This window comes from Corvus hawaiiensis, chromosome Z, assembly GCF_020740725.1.
Source record: "Corvus hawaiiensis isolate bCorHaw1 chromosome Z, bCorHaw1.pri.cur, whole genome shotgun sequence".
Taxonomy (NCBI): Eukaryota; Metazoa; Chordata; class Aves; order Passeriformes; family Corvidae; genus Corvus; species Corvus hawaiiensis.
The window spans coordinates 29,971,834-29,987,453 of NC_063255.1; the positions used below are offsets into that span (position 1 = coordinate 29,971,834).

General features: G+C 39.7%; 1 long non-coding RNA gene across 1 annotated transcript in view; it reads right to left on the reverse strand.

The window, feature by feature from the left end:
• Positions 1–274: 274 nt before the first annotated feature.
• LOC125320547 overlaps positions 275–15,620 on the reverse strand; it is a 32,935-nt gene continuing 17,589 nt past the window's right edge. Inside the window, exons 3-4 of the long non-coding RNA XR_007201173.1 lie at positions 3,985–4,083; positions 275–2,534 (exon numbers count right to left, since the gene is read on the reverse strand). This is a non-coding gene — a long non-coding RNA (uncharacterized LOC125320547). The remainder of the gene's footprint in view (positions 2,535–3,984; positions 4,084–15,620) is intronic.

The following is a 15,620-nucleotide window of genomic DNA, read 5'->3' on the forward strand; positions in this document are numbered from 1 at the left end:
AGCCATTGTTATGGGGCCTGTTGCTTTGGGAAGCAGGTACAGGGCAGACGTACAGGAGAGGTGTACAGGACAGGTCATTCCTTTCCGCTTCAGCGCAGTCCTTCCCGCCTGGGCAGCAAGAATGGCGCAGTCCATTGCGACCTGCACTAATTTCCTCAGGAATGCGTACCAGTTCCCAGTGGGCACACCTGCAGGCAACACTTGGCAGACATCCCACCTCAGCCAGGCCAGGACTGCTGTGTTCAGTCTCTGTCCTTGGCGATGATCGTGAGGCAGATGAGGGATCTTCGGACCGTCTCTTACACCGCCCTGCTTTCCTCCTCCTTTCCCTTAGCTTATATTGCTGACCCGACCTAATATGATATGAAATATTGTTTTGGCTAGTTTGGGTCAGCTGTCCTGGATCTGTCCCCTCCCAAGATCTTGCCCATCCCAGCCTACTGGTGAAAAGAGAGGCTGGTGCTGTGCCAGCACTGCTCAGCAGCAGCCAAGGCACTGCTGTGTTGTCAACACCTTTCCAGCCACTACTGCAAAGCACAACACTGTGAGGGCTGCTGTGGGAAAATATACTCCACCTCTGCCAAACCAAATACAGAGCTTTACAGTCTAAGGGACCACGTGGTTAAAGATCATTTCTCCCAGTCCTAAAACAGGATATGCCACATTTTATCAATTACGGTAGTAGCTAAAACTCAAAAACATTGTTGGAGGATGCATTATGGAGCTAGGGTACTTCAGCTGCTAAATGGAGATACCGCTACAGAAATAATTCTCAAGACCTTATTTAGAAAGTATTTAAAGTCACTGCCTGTAGTGAGGCTCTCAGGAAACCATTTTCAACAAGAATGTAGGAAAAGTTCTTACGCTATAACAGATTGAAGGATTCCATGACTCATTTGAATTGCAGAAAGGAAGGATGACTGGTAGAATTAAGAAAGGTTGGCAGAATAACAAAGTAAATGTAAATTGATGCGTGAGCAGTCAGGACATGGTGTGTAGGTGTACATACTGAGGGTCTGAATGTGCCACTTACTATTGTGAAAAAGGCACAAGTTCAAATGGCAGAAGTGGAGGATTTCAAAAGCTCTTGGCAGAGAACTCCTGACTCAGTGAGAACAGAATAACTTAAAATTCTTCTGAAAGCCAGCAGTAAGTACTCCTTTATCTTTAGTATTATTAATAGCTGAGTCATAGACTTTTGAGTGAAGTTAGCCTAATAATAATAGCTTGTTATATAAGAGAAAGATACTGGCTGCGGAAGGGAAGAAAAACAGGAAGCAAACCAGAATACACAGCTAACATGCTGAGCTGCTTTGACCTAATTATCTAATTTCTTTTTCAGCTGATATTCTTGTTAGGGGAAATTTCTGTTTAGTTATCTCTCTAAGTCAGTAAGAAATTGAAAAGAAAGCAAAGTATTCTTGGTATGAGTTCATGCTCTGCATTGCATGTGCTCTGATGTCCTGGACTGCAGCAGAAGATGACAAGACCTATGGAAACAGAGCATGTGCTGGTTCCATGTGAAAGGATCTTTGCACTTAGTACAGAGAGAGAAAAGAAAGAGGCTTGTGATCCTTACAGACAAATGTACCATTCAATAGCTTTTGGTCTTTACATGTCTCTACAAAGTAGAACAAGGAGACATATGGGGTTAGGAAAATATTAAGTATTGCTCCACATAGTTATTTTAGAGGATTTTCCTGGGGAGAATTGGACATATTTGACCATTATGCCTCTCTGTTTATCTGCACCCTTCTTTCTCACCTCCTCTTACTGACTTTTTACATTAGTGCCCAATGTCATTCCAATCCAAGAGGGAGAGAAGTCTCAAAGATACTGGTTCCTTTGAGACTTGTGAAAACATGTGGCTGGGTAGAATAGGGAGAGCCAGTTAATAAACAATTCTTTCTGACATCTTCTTCCAAAGGAGAAGGCTAAATCACTCTTGTTTTATTGTTAAATAAAAAAATCCTTCTGAAATGTATGGAAAACCAGTCTTCAGTGTTTCTGCTGCTCAGATGTCTACTTTTTTTTTAGTTAGTTACACTCTGGCCAAAGGAGCAACTTGTACCCTCTCTGAACAGTGATAATATTTTTCATCTCTGCAGGATGTAAAGACTGGACAACATGAAATAAAATGTAAAGTCTGGCAATTTTTTTCTTATTGATTTAAACCACAGTCTAAGGAGAAAAATGTATCCTTGGGCAGTAGAAGTACAGATTTACCACATTACTTTTTTATTTTCTATTAGCACATTTTATTACTTTTTGTACTTTTTTTCTTCACTTTCATTGTAAAGCTCAGATCATGTATTCCTATCTTTATAGAGTCATATAATCATTAAGGTTGGAAAAGACCTCTGAGATCAGCAAGTTCAACCATCAACCTAGCATCACCACTATGATGACCATTAAATAATGTCAGCGTTAAACCATCCTTTTCATTTTCCTTTTTTTTTAGGCTTCTGTTTTGCTCATTTCATTCTGTCTTTCCAATTTGTCTCATGAATTCTTCTGCATTTATTTTGAGGTTTCTGGAAAACAACAATAACAACAATAACAACAATAGAGTAAATGCCCCAGAAAATCAGAAAAAAACCCAGATTTTCTGATAACAATTTGATGTCACTATGCCTTACTCTATTTCCCATACTGTGGCAAATACATTTGTGCAACAAGCTTTTTCCAAGAAATTATGCACTGGAATAAATTTTAGTTTGTATTGTTTCATGCGACGTCATGATTCTGCTGTAATATTGTGTAGATTTTTGATCATACTGATTCCAAATAAACTACTCACTGCCCGACAAATTTTCAGCAAATTTACCTGGCAATCATTTGACTGACTTCTTTCATCCTGGGAAATACTTCTTGTTACTGCAGAGCAACTTTTCTGGCTAGGCTGAAGAAGTGTATTTGATATCACATTTAAATATTTTGTCTATCTCTCCAATTAGCTGTCAGCTGCGTCGCAACATCATAATATAATGTAAAACAGAATGAGTAGTTGCTATTTGGTTGATTAATTAGTATTTCCTGATAAAAGGTTGTAAAATGTAAGAAATTACTACTATTCATAAATGTGTGTAATGTTACTTTGTGCATGAGGAGAAAAGCAATTCCTAAAGAAAACTATTTAAGGAAAGCTTTTTTTAAGGTAAACTGTTCCATAAAAGGAAATTGACTCAAATATTTTGTATTTGGTCAGCTCATCACCTGAGGAGGCTTCTCCCACTGCTCAGGGAGAGGAGTCGTTCCCTTACTGCACCATGGGGTCCCTACCATAGGAGACAGTTCTCCATGAACTTCTCCAACGTGGCTCCATCTCACGAACAACAGTTCCCTGCGACCTGCTGAAATGTGAGTCCATCCCATGGGCACCAGTCCCCCTCAAACTGCTGCAGCATGGGTCACTCTTCCAGGGGGTGCAGTCTGTCAAGGACAGGCTGCTCCAGCCTGGGAGCAGGGCCTGTCTCTCCACAGATCTCCCACGGGGTCACAGCATCCTGCAGGCATCCACCTGCTCTGGTGTGAGCACCTCCCCCACTGGCTGCAAGTGGATCTCTGCATCCCCATGGATCCCCGTGGGCTGCAGGGCCAGAGCTGCCTCAGCATGGTCTGCACCACAGCCTGCAGAAGAATCTCAGCTCCAGTGCCCAAAGCACCTCCTACATCTTCTTCTCCACTGACCTTGGTGTCTGCAGAGTTTTCTCCTCACATGTTCTCACTCCACTCTTCTCTAGTCACAATTACAACTTTACAACCCCTTTTAGTTTCGAATTCTTCTCAAATCTGTTATCACAGAGGCATTACCATAATTTCTAATTGGCCCAGCCTTGGCCAGCAGCACGTCGATTTTTGGAGCCACCCGGGATTGGCACATGGAAGAAGCTTCCAGCAGCTTCTCATAGAAGCCAACTGTGTAGCCACCCCACTACCAAAACCAGGCCATGCAAACCCAATAAATTTACTTAAAACATTCACCTCGTAATTACCAGTTGATACTCTGATCACTTTTGTGTCCAAATCTGGAATGGCTTTTCCAGGCAGAAAATATGTCAGTGCATTGATGGAGCTTGAGATCTGTGAAGGGAGAATATAATCATAATTGAATGGTAAAACTACTGGAAGCAAAATGTGCAATTAATACAAGCTACCTCCATATTAATGCATAAAGCTCAAGAAAATGTGGAGGATCTGGAAGTCCTACATGACACAGCTCTATGGTTGTTACTACCAAGATTTGTTAGCAAGGCTTCAGTGATTAAGGGTTGAAAATATTGGTGGAGACCTATTTACAAATTGGTAAAAGAGGATCAGTAGTGGTATAATGCTGATTTTATCCAGTTTATTGACAAGTTAGAGGTTATTGAGTGTACTAAATGATAAAGTGCTGGATAAAAAATCTTTCTAAAAAACTCTCAACAAATTCAGATTTAAGACCCAGCACATTAAAGGTTCTAGAGTACAAGTATTATAAGGAACAGCTGAGAGAGCTGGAGTTGTTTAGCCTGGAGAAAAAGAGGCTCATGGGACAGTTTCTCTCTCTCTGTACAACTACATGAAAGGAGGTGGTAGGGAGAGGGGGGGTCAGTCTGTTCTCCCAAGTAACAAGTGACAGGATGAGAGGAAGGAAAAATCTCTCTACTGAAAGGGTGGTCAGGTGTTTGAACAGGCCAGAACAGAGAAAGTGGTTGAGTCACCATCCCTGGAGATATTTAAAAGACATGTAGACATGCCGCCACCTCTAATAGAGCTCTGGATAGTTCTCAGAAGTTCTGCTTCCTCTGTCACCAATGTAATGCAAAAGAAGTGACTAAGGCTGTGTGACAGCTCATTCTGGTAAGGCTGTCATAAATTCAATCACCAAATTAGTGTGTAGGCAAATGATTAATGATCTGCTAATGTCTTCTGTGAAATGTGAGCACATACATACATTAATGAATGTACTTAACACTATGCAAATGCAATGTTCCAAAGAAGAAATTATTATTGTAGGGAGACAATTCTACACAAGTGTAAATAAATAGTAATGCTACAATGCTTTGTAACTGAAAAGAGGAAAAAAAGTTCAAATTCCTCATGCTGAAAAAGTGTCTACTTCCATCAAATGCACCTTATTAAACTAACAAATGTTTGAAGCATATGTGCAGTTCAAAATCTAATCGAGAATATATTTCAGGATAGGCTTAACTTTCTACTCTCATGTACGTTAAGGTACTTTACCTTTTTCACCAATTTTATGTTTAATTTGATGATTCTTTTGGACCAATTTTTTTTGGCGTCAGCTTCCCAGGAAAAAAGAGTTTTTGTGATAAGGGATAGGAGACATAACATTACTTAAAAAACTTCTAGGCAATAGAGGGAGTCAATCATGCAAGCTGTACTGCCCCCTGGAAATGTGACTCAGAGGTGATGGGAACCATGCAACAGCTAAATTACAGGTTCTGCCTGGACCAGTTTCTTCAGAAATGGGATGGAAAAAAAGGTTTTGGGAAAATTTACTGTTCTTTATTTTACATTTTCGTAAGAAATACTAGCAAGAAAAAATTAACTCTGAATGTCTTTACACAAACACACCTGCAAAAAGATACAATATATTGTATTAAGTATATACAATATATTGTGTCATACATATATTGTATGATACAATATAATGTATTAGATACAATATATGTAATATATTTTAGTAGGCAGTAAATATGCATCTGCTTTTCTAAAAATTGTACTTAGCTTCACAGAGGGATCGTTACTAATTACAGCTTGGGATGATACTCATTTCCAGTCTTGGAACAACAAGAAAAAGAACATGTGAATACTGAAAGATCATATACAGGGAAACAGTTGCTCAAGTATTGTCTCCTAATAAGATGCTCTGGAAGATATTTTCCATTCAAGTAAGTGTGGGTTTTTGTTAGAAGATATCAGTAAGTGCATACAAAACACCAGCTAAAAGTAGGTGAAATCAGGCTTGAAGTGCTCTTGGCCTCACTGGGTTCAGGTTGGGTGAGAGGAAAAGCACCAGTGAACTCGAGGTGTGTCCCGAGGATGGGGTCCTGCAACCTGAGTCCTCCTTCTCAGAACCTTCGATAATAGCCATCTCCTCTCCTAGCAAAACCAAGCTGTTGAGTTATGCACTCTTTTGTAGGCGTTTTGCCCTGCTCAGCCCCAGCTCAGCAACCATTTAGGTAGGATCAGATTTACTGTAAATACTTAGTCAAAAAAATAAACTTCGCCCACTTTAAACAGTCCATGCTATGTCACATAGCTCATAAGGAGATACATACTTTATAAATTGCAAATGATGTCAGGGAGAATCGAAGAAAGAAAAAATCTTTATATAAATATGGAAGAGCAAACTCAGTGTCTGTAGGGGTCTCTGTTCACAGCAGGGGAGAGAGTACCACTGACCCACAATAAAACCTTAATGTAACTTCACTTATATTAACATAACCAACATGTTCAGAATTATCTGTGGTGAAAGACTGATATACTAATGTACCATTATCCCAGACTAACCATAAAGCCTTAATATTGATACAGAAATTGGCCAGATAAAAACTCTCTAACACAGTTTTGAGTATTAGAAAGCAGCATTCTTTATTGCAGTGCGCTGGTCACTGGGAGAATCCTCCCTCTAATTGAGTGCCCTGAGCATTGGGTAAATGCTCAAAACTTGAGTTTTTGTCATACGCTGATGACACATTCATTGGCTATCCCTGCTTACTTAATGTATGTGTATTACTTTATTTTACATAGTCACACTCCTTATTGGTAGTCCTTATGTGTTTCTTTGGTGTTTGTCTTCAATGTCCTGTGTCCTTTTTAGGTGGCTGTTCCTCAACCCCCATTTTGAGTAAGTGCAATATTGTTGCTTTGCATAACTTCTGCTTTGTCAGCCTTGCAAGCTGAGCTGGCATCCTGCTTGCATTTTGCGTGTCTTCTGTTTGCTTAAGTTACATCCTTTATTTATCCAAAGCTGTGCTATTTTGTTTTACTGTCCTTATCAGAGTAAATTTTTTTTCTCTTCTACTGTCATCAATATATTTTTAGGACCACAATTAAATGGCTGATATTGTCATGAAGAGATTTATTCTCTTGCTCATTTAACATGATTTGTAGAACTTAGGACAAAAAGTGCAAAAATGGCATGGTTAGGATGCATAGGGGAATGATGAAAGCAGAGATCACCTCTGACCTCTGAGGGGTTTCAGGGAATGGTTTTCCCTGGGGAAGAACTGCAGGATGAAGACATGGTAATAGCAAGATGCTGTGATTTGTCACTTTTGGATCAGCTCAGCAAGTGACTCAGTAATGATGAATCTGTCCAGAAAATGGAGTGAATGAAGGCCAGAGAGCCATAGGTCATGCTGTCTAAGCAGGTAAATGGAAAACCCAAGGATGACAAGGGTGGGGTCAGCTGAAGAGGGCCAGCACTGTTGCCACCAGGTCGTGAGAATCAGCTGCCATGGTGGCTGTGCTCTTTTACAGATTACCATGACCATATGCAACATCCTGAGGCCTTAAGCCATCAACAGGGATGCTCAGGAACAAAAGCAGGATCTTGGAGACCTTTTAGTGTCAGAAAAATCCAGGCATTTGGCTGCAGCAATCATAACCATAGTGGGGTACTGCTAACTCCTCCATGACTGCCTGCTGCTAAGGCTGTTGTAGGTATTCACTGCCATCATCAAAGTTATCTCTGAGTTATCTTAGGATTGAACAGTGCTACACCATAACAGTAAAAACTGTTGTCATGCTTGCATTATATTTATATATTACAGTTGCATAAACTATCACACTGCACATGCTACTAAACATCATTATATAGACCTGGTATAGTTACAACCCTTTTTTCTTTTCTGGGCAATACCTCTGCATGCTCATGCCTCCCGACCACCAGAGCCTATCTTGCTACCTCTACAACATAATTAAGTTCCAGGATGAGCTCTGTAAAGTTTGTGCCTGTGCCTCCTCTACCCACCCCTAGAGGCACCTGTCAATTATGCCTCTAATACAGTGTCAGCACACACAGTGACATTCAACATGCTAGAATGGGCAAACAGTTTGTAGCAAGTTGTGCCTTTCTAAAATGCCCCAGGTGCATCTAAAAAAGGAGATGTAAACCAATCAAACCTATCAAACAAAACAAAACAGAACAAAACAAAACAAACCCAAACAAAAACCCCCCAAAATTAGAAGCTAATAGAAGATATGCTGTGATTACCGGTAATGGTACTACTGTTCTGTTTTATGGCATGTTAAATGTAGCATGTAATTTTAAGTGACTATAGAAAACCTGTTTTGATGGAGGAGTTGCAAATACCAGCATGAATGCAATATTCAAATGCTTCTTCTCTGGACTAGTGTGTTATTTTCTCTAATCTATAAAGAAAGACTCTTGATGCACAAAGATATTGCAATAACATGGAAAATTTTCTCCTTGCCAGGTAGAAGCTTCAACAGTCCCAGCAGTTTGACTAAATGACTTTTAGCCCAGCTATTTTCTGGCATAGCAATTTGGGCGCTAAAACATTGGCCTTGTAGCACAGCTCACTGAGTAGCAAACTGAGACTTTTTAATGCAAATGTACAGTTCTTAGTCTAGGAACAAAGTGGTCTTTGATGAGTTTCCTCTTGTCTGAGAGACACTAAACCCCAAGGACATGTGGATGAAATTTCTATTCTAGTACTGACACAGATCAGAGGGAAGGGACGAGGAAAGCTAACCACAGAATGTTTTATGGGGTAAGGCCAATGTTTGAGTTGTTCCACAACCAAATCTCTGACCCTGGGCATAGAATTTTGGTTTCATCATGCTAATGGAGTAGAAAGGTTCTGAAAGTATGAGAAACCCCACATTCTCTGCCTTTCATAAACAAGAGACAAGTTAAAGTTTGGGGATGCTCTCTCCTCTTTGATGATGAAAAGAGGGGAACAAAATTTCCTGACAGTTTTGAGTGCTTGTGACAAGTTCATCTCGTGACAAACATATAAAACCCTTGACCTAGCAAGTGTTCATCTGCAGTTCTCCTGGATATATAAGATGTCCTATTAACAGTTAAGTAGTATCTCCATTTTTGTCAAAGAACACTGAATTGTTGATACTGAGTTTCTCTCTTCAGTGTTCCAACTATTAGACAGTCTACTCGTCACAAAACATGCATCACATAAAATGCAATATATGACTTCACATTTGGCAAGTGTTTTGTTCAATTTATGTCTGAATTTTTGTGATCTTTAGTTTTGCAGCCATTGAACACAATTGTATATTGTAACTTAAAAGCATCAGTAGTTGTGATTATCACCTGGATTAGATTTAGTTAGTGGAATAAACTGAAATTCTCTATCCTGCTAACCCTGGAGATACCTGTGTTTCTGTTTCAGAGAAAGCATTTGGGCTGTTTTGGAGCAAATTAATAGCATGATGACTACAGGTAGAGTGGGTAACAGCAGCAGAGCCCAAAATATACACCTTAGCTTGTTTGGGAAGTTTGCCCCATGGCCCTCATAAGAGTACCTGATGGCCACATATAAGTATACATCAGTGTATGCTTTTGTATCAATGCATACAGACCAAAACAATCATCTATAACCGGGGAATTATCTTTGTGTGCATGGGTTCAAAAATCACGTCCCAATCAGTTGATTTGCAATATCATACATGTCACATCTACAGGTATTTTTTCCTGTAAACCACCCATTCCCTAGTAATCTATGTCTCAGCCATGGCATAGCCTAGGGCATGAGCCAGGAATTGAAGTGTATTGCTTCCCTTTTCTTGTTCTCTAGTACTGGACCTTCTTGACATTATCTTATCAGAGAGAGACGGCGGGAAGCTGTTCATGCTACAGGTGTGCAGCTTGTGCTGTATTTTACTGTCTACTAAAAGCTCTACTGATATCCTCTGAGTTCTCCAGCCAGTGACTTACTCCTTCCAGGCGTTTTTGCCTACCAGTGTTTACTAGGTCTCTTGGGAGAAAGTCCTTCTTGAAGAAGAAAAAGAAGTATTAGATTTTCTGTTTTGAAGAACTACTACACCTTACCTTCACCACAAGCTCCTGCATGGGCTCACATTTCTTCTGCCTCTCTTTTTTTACCTGACATTCTCATCACCAGCTGTACATCAATATGTGTCTATTGAAAAACAGGTACAAGATGCAGTTTAATGAGTGTGAAGGGGGCATGGCTTTGAGGAGGGACGTTGGATGTAGTACTGACCTTTACAATGTGTGAGAATTTGATCAATAATTATGGTTAAATTAAAAAAAGTTGTATTTGTTTTCCCATGGCTTTTTGTCTGAGACTAAAAAGCTGAATTCTCCACCTGGAGGGTAGAGGGGAGAGCAGGAGGCAGAGGCAATTACCACTTTCTGAACCAAAGGAGTGGTGATCATCATGGAGATCAGACTTCTAAGCCAGTCCCTCCTGTGTTTCTGGTGCCAATAAATCTAACAACATTCTATCTTCCAAAGCCACAAGTGACTGTTATATGAGCACAGCTCCTACATACAGCAGAAATGGGAGGCACTAATGGGCTGAAAATTTCCACTTTCCAAGCATGTGTTTGTAAGCCAACCTAATGTGTCTGACTGCAACAACTTTCTGTACATTTGTACATTTCACTAGGTGCCTCCAAGAGTGTGATTTCAACAGTGTGATGATTGCAGAGAAAGTGAAGCTGGTGACAGGAATTAAATGTGAGACAAAGACATGTAGCTCTTTAAGAGGGAACACTTGGCAGAACTGTGCAAAGGGAAAGGGTGAAAGATGAGAAGAATTAAGTCTGTAAGAGAACTGTTCCTCCTCTTCCAGAAGCCCTTGGATACCTTCTACATAGCTATTTATTTCTCCTGACAGCTAACTGAAGACCCCACAGATGGACACTGCACTGTTCATAGCCCTGAAGCAGACCTCAAGCCCCCTGGAGATCCTCACCCTGTTGCTGTAAAACTGCAGCTGTGGAGCAGTTGCCTTGTGAGGAGCACAGCTAATAAAGGCCAGTTCTATGTGGTGCAATGTGCTACATCCCTTTTGCCCCCTCCTGTCACATCACATCTTCTTCCAGGAGGGGAAACCCCAGCTTGGGCAGAGGACAGTGCATGGCCAGGAGGTCTCTTGAGCATTACATTCAGAACTGCAAGTGAGGGCTGGTGCCTGTGATCCCCTCCTTGCAGCCTCACTGTCAGCCTCCTTCCTCTGCCTGTGTGAAACACATCTCTGAACTTTGCTTCATTGACTCAGATTTGGCAAAGGATTATTAAGGAATGGGAAAAGAGAGGAGCGAACATCGTTGTTAGAGTTGAAACAGTACAGTTTCAGCTCAGTTTTCTGCCAGAAACCAGGCTATGTATGCAGAAGCAGTGCCTGCATAGCTAAAATTAATGAGGCTGTGGAAGGAGAGGTCAGAGAGCTGCAGTGTCCCTGTGGGGCTATCCACTGCTGTGCAGGCATGGCTTCCTGTGGACAGGACAGAATGTAATTCTCCATCTCCACTACCATTTTGACCATGTATTTTGTTATATGGTTTTGCTTCCAGTTACATTCAGGTTAATTTTTCCCTGGTTAAAATATCACTGAGCACCTTACACTTGTCACCACTGGATTCTTGTATTGGGTCCCTTCATACATCCTCAAATGAGTAAAAAAATTACTATGTCTGATTAGAACCACTTGAGCTGATAGAGGTCTGTAAATTTTTTTTTAAAGGTTATATGAGATATTCCTGTTTAACCCTCAAAGTTACACAAAGACAAAGCTACCTGAGAGGGACAAGGCAACCACAGACTATTCTAGGCCAATTTCATTCTCAAAAAGAAAGTCTTGTCTGGTCTCTCTCACATGTCTTTAGGAGGTTTTGAGCCATCCCTTTGTTTAGGCAGACTTTCCCTACTTTCCTTTATTTCTCACCAAATATAGGTGACTTCTTGTCACTGTCAAGGTTCTTCACATTCCAGTCTCTACTTTTCTCTTACTGATATGGTGATTGATACTGCAGAGTAGTTCACAGTGTCAGAGTTTCCTCCATTTCATTTTCAGGTGAACATCTTGTGATGTTCAATGGGCAATTTCTCTCTCATTGCCCCTTACGCTCAGACGAGATCAACAAATCACATTAGTGGGATTTACTATCAGCTGGCTCACACTAGTACCATAACAGATTTCTCTGTGTCACTGCCTTATTGTGCTTTATCAGTTCTTAAAAAAGCTGTTATTTCATTCCGTGTTTGCACAGGGGACAGCATAACTCTTAGACTTCCTAGCAATACAAATATAGCTCAAAACAGAAGGAAATTACATGTCCTGAACCCACTGGTGCCCATAAAAACTGGTGGTCTCATATTTACTGTGGGAAGAAGAAAACTGCCCATGTTCACTTCTGGGTATGAGTTATTATCTTATGAATTCAGGTCCTCACTGATACAGCACATTACTCAAATCACTCTGGGTTCCGACAATTAACCTTCAAATCCTAAGGCACTTTACACAGGCTTAAAGCTGAGTGTCTTTTTAAAAAGTTTCAGGAATGTGTCTGTGATCTTTAAAATTGTCATTGTACTTCAGTCTTCATGAAACTGTGCACATAGAAGGAAAACGCTCTCACTCCCTAGATTTAATTCCAACAATAGATGATGTCTTTTAAAATAACTGCAAAGATTAAAGGAGACCTTAGGACCAGTGCAAATTGAGCCAAGAGAATATGTGAAAAGGAAGCAAGTTACTTTTGTCAACAAGAGAAAAGAAAAGCTTTTTTTCATCTGGTTGAGTTTTTACATAGATTTATTTTAATAAAAGACTTTATATGCATGTGGTCTCTTCATTGTGGAATAAAAAGGCATGAGGACTCCTTGTGATGTAAATTGGGAGGGAGCTGTGAATAAAAAGACTGAATCTGCGTTATGCAAGTAATTTGATTTCTCTAGGTGTCAGCTTCTCCCATCAGAAAAAGTCAACATTTCCAAGGCACTATGTTCAAGAAAGAATGAGCTGCTGCAGGAGCACCAGGTAGTATTACTATTAAGAAGTTCCTGATAAATCAGAACCTCTAAGAGGCATTAAAAAAATGGTGAATGTACCATCACATTCATAACAAGGCTATGACTTCATGTATAGCCCTGTGGGAGGAAAGAAAGGCTACCAGATAACTGGCAAAGTGGGAAGCAAAAACAAAGCATGTGTACTTTTTTCATGTGCTGCCATTGAAACACTCAGCAACAAACTCCAAACAATCTTTTGGACATTTCAAAAACATTATGTCAGCTTTTCCATCTCCCACCACAGGGTGCCTCTCACTCCTGTGTGGCGTCTATCCTCTTCCATAGTGCATGAGAAATATATAATCACCATTGTTATCATCTTCTGTCAACTACAGTATTATATCAGTTCAATCAGATGCAGTGAGGTCAGCATAAAGCATTCAAATGATGAGAGAAGCAGTTTGCTATGCATGAAGGGGTTGGTTATAATATCACTTTTAAATTTATAGGTTCAGTTCATCTTAAACTAAATATCAAGTTATTTAACAGCTGTTATGAGTCAGCCAGAGAGAGGATTAGAAAAAAATGTTGCAACAAATGCTTTAATCTTGAGCTACAATAGAAGAACAAGTCTAGTCAGGTCATGACTAATAAAGGTTGTGCTCCAGTAGTACTTAGGATTTTATCACTGCTCATACAAAACAGGAGATGGTTTGATATCGTTAATCCTGCCACCTTCATACCAACCCCAGAAATTTCAGAGATAGTTGGGATACAATTTTTTTCAGGGCATAGGACCATGCTTAAACACTTTCAGATAAGAAAATTTTACAAATAGGTACTAAAGCGGTTTATCCTATGCAGAGGCCATGTAATTTATCATTCTGTCATGACTCAAAGCTCTTGGGATTTTCCATGATGGTAATATGTTTTCATGTCTTCATATCACCTCTTTTGTAAAAGTAATGGGGACTTTGAGACATGAAGTCAGTGAGTTTTTGTCTGTGTCCTTTACATCTATCTAATAAACAGAAAGCGAAGCTGTAAAGCAGTCAGAATGGCTGTTGGAAAATATACAAGTTTCATGGATTTCTAGTCTAATACAACATACTTAATCCAGCGGCATGGAAGATATCCAGTCATTGTTATTCCATTACTCCCAACCTTCAGGTGGTCACCGATGCCACCAAGACATGTTAGAGCAGTCAGAGAAGAGCAGCCCCACTACAAAACAAAATCAGAGGTAAGAAAATGCTGATTTTAATGCTCTCCAGATGAGGATTAATAATTCTGACCTAGCAAAGTTGTGATGGGTAGGTGTTTTTTGTCTCTGAGTTATAGGGCAGTAGGTGAAAATCAGCATGGCACCAAAACTGCTGCAAGGTTGAAGATCAGTCATCCTTCAATATCTGCAGCCCATAGCAGTATTGTCTCTGAAAAACTTTTCTGAAAGCTGGAAAATCCACAGAACCCAATCTCCTCAGACAGAATTGAAGTCTCACTGCTGGGAAATGGTTAACTCACTGCTATCAGCTAGAAGCTAAATAAATACAACTGAACTGCTAGTCACATTTCGAAGAAAATCTGATCTCAAACTCTGGCTACTTAAGCAATTTCTGAAAATGATAGAATGTACAAGTAGTCAATCACAAATCAGAAAATTCAAGCACAAGTACAAGGTATTAAAACAAAGAGAAATTTTCTGGGAAAATGCAGAAACTGTAGGCTCTGTGCCACTTGTTCTTAACTTTTCCATTTGCCAACTAGGAAACAGGATGGTAGGAACCAGCACCCAGAAAAACAGTTTGTGTTTGGGCATGGAAAAAAATTTTAGTAATAACTTTACAAAGTTATTGTCGACTTTAGTTCAAATGTGAGTCCCGTTGATGTTTTTCCCCTCCTCTCATTAATATCCCAGTGGTGTCATAAAGACATGTCACATTAGACCCATCAGATTTCTGTAATGACAATAATCCTAGAAACATGAAAAAAACCGAAAGCAAAACAGACAAACAGAAGAACGGTGGACTGACCACAGGAAGCTTATACTCTTTGAGCAAATAATCTAGGTCTGTTCTTGAGTAAACTACAAACTCTTCTTGAGTAAACTACAAACTCTTCTTGAGTAAACTAGTAATTTTAAGGAAAGTTCTTAAAATCTGTTCTAAAAATAGGATTATGGGGTTTTTTTACCAGAATGGATGATTTCCAGTTTGTAATTCTCCTTAATATTAAGAATTATGCACTGCACTCAGACTTATTTGCAGTTTGGAGGATAAATTCTGTCCTTGTAAATGAAAAGATGTTAAATATATTCAGTATTTCTTAACGAATCAAGTTATCATCTAACCTTTTGATGATGGAGCTTCTCAAAGATAAGGGAGTAGCTACTTCCATTCACAGTACCATGCAATATGAAATAATATTTCATTTTTGATATGGTTGCAGAGATTATCTGCATCAGGAAGAAACAGCAAAAACATCTAAACTGAGTCTTCATTAATTTTTAAGACATTGTTTTTGCATATAAAAGCAAGGAGGGAAGGGGAGGAAAACAAAATGAAAGTAGTTTTGCAAAATTGCAGAAATACAGCCTTCACGCAGAATATGTGTTTTTGTTCTTCCACGAACAGGGATGGAAATG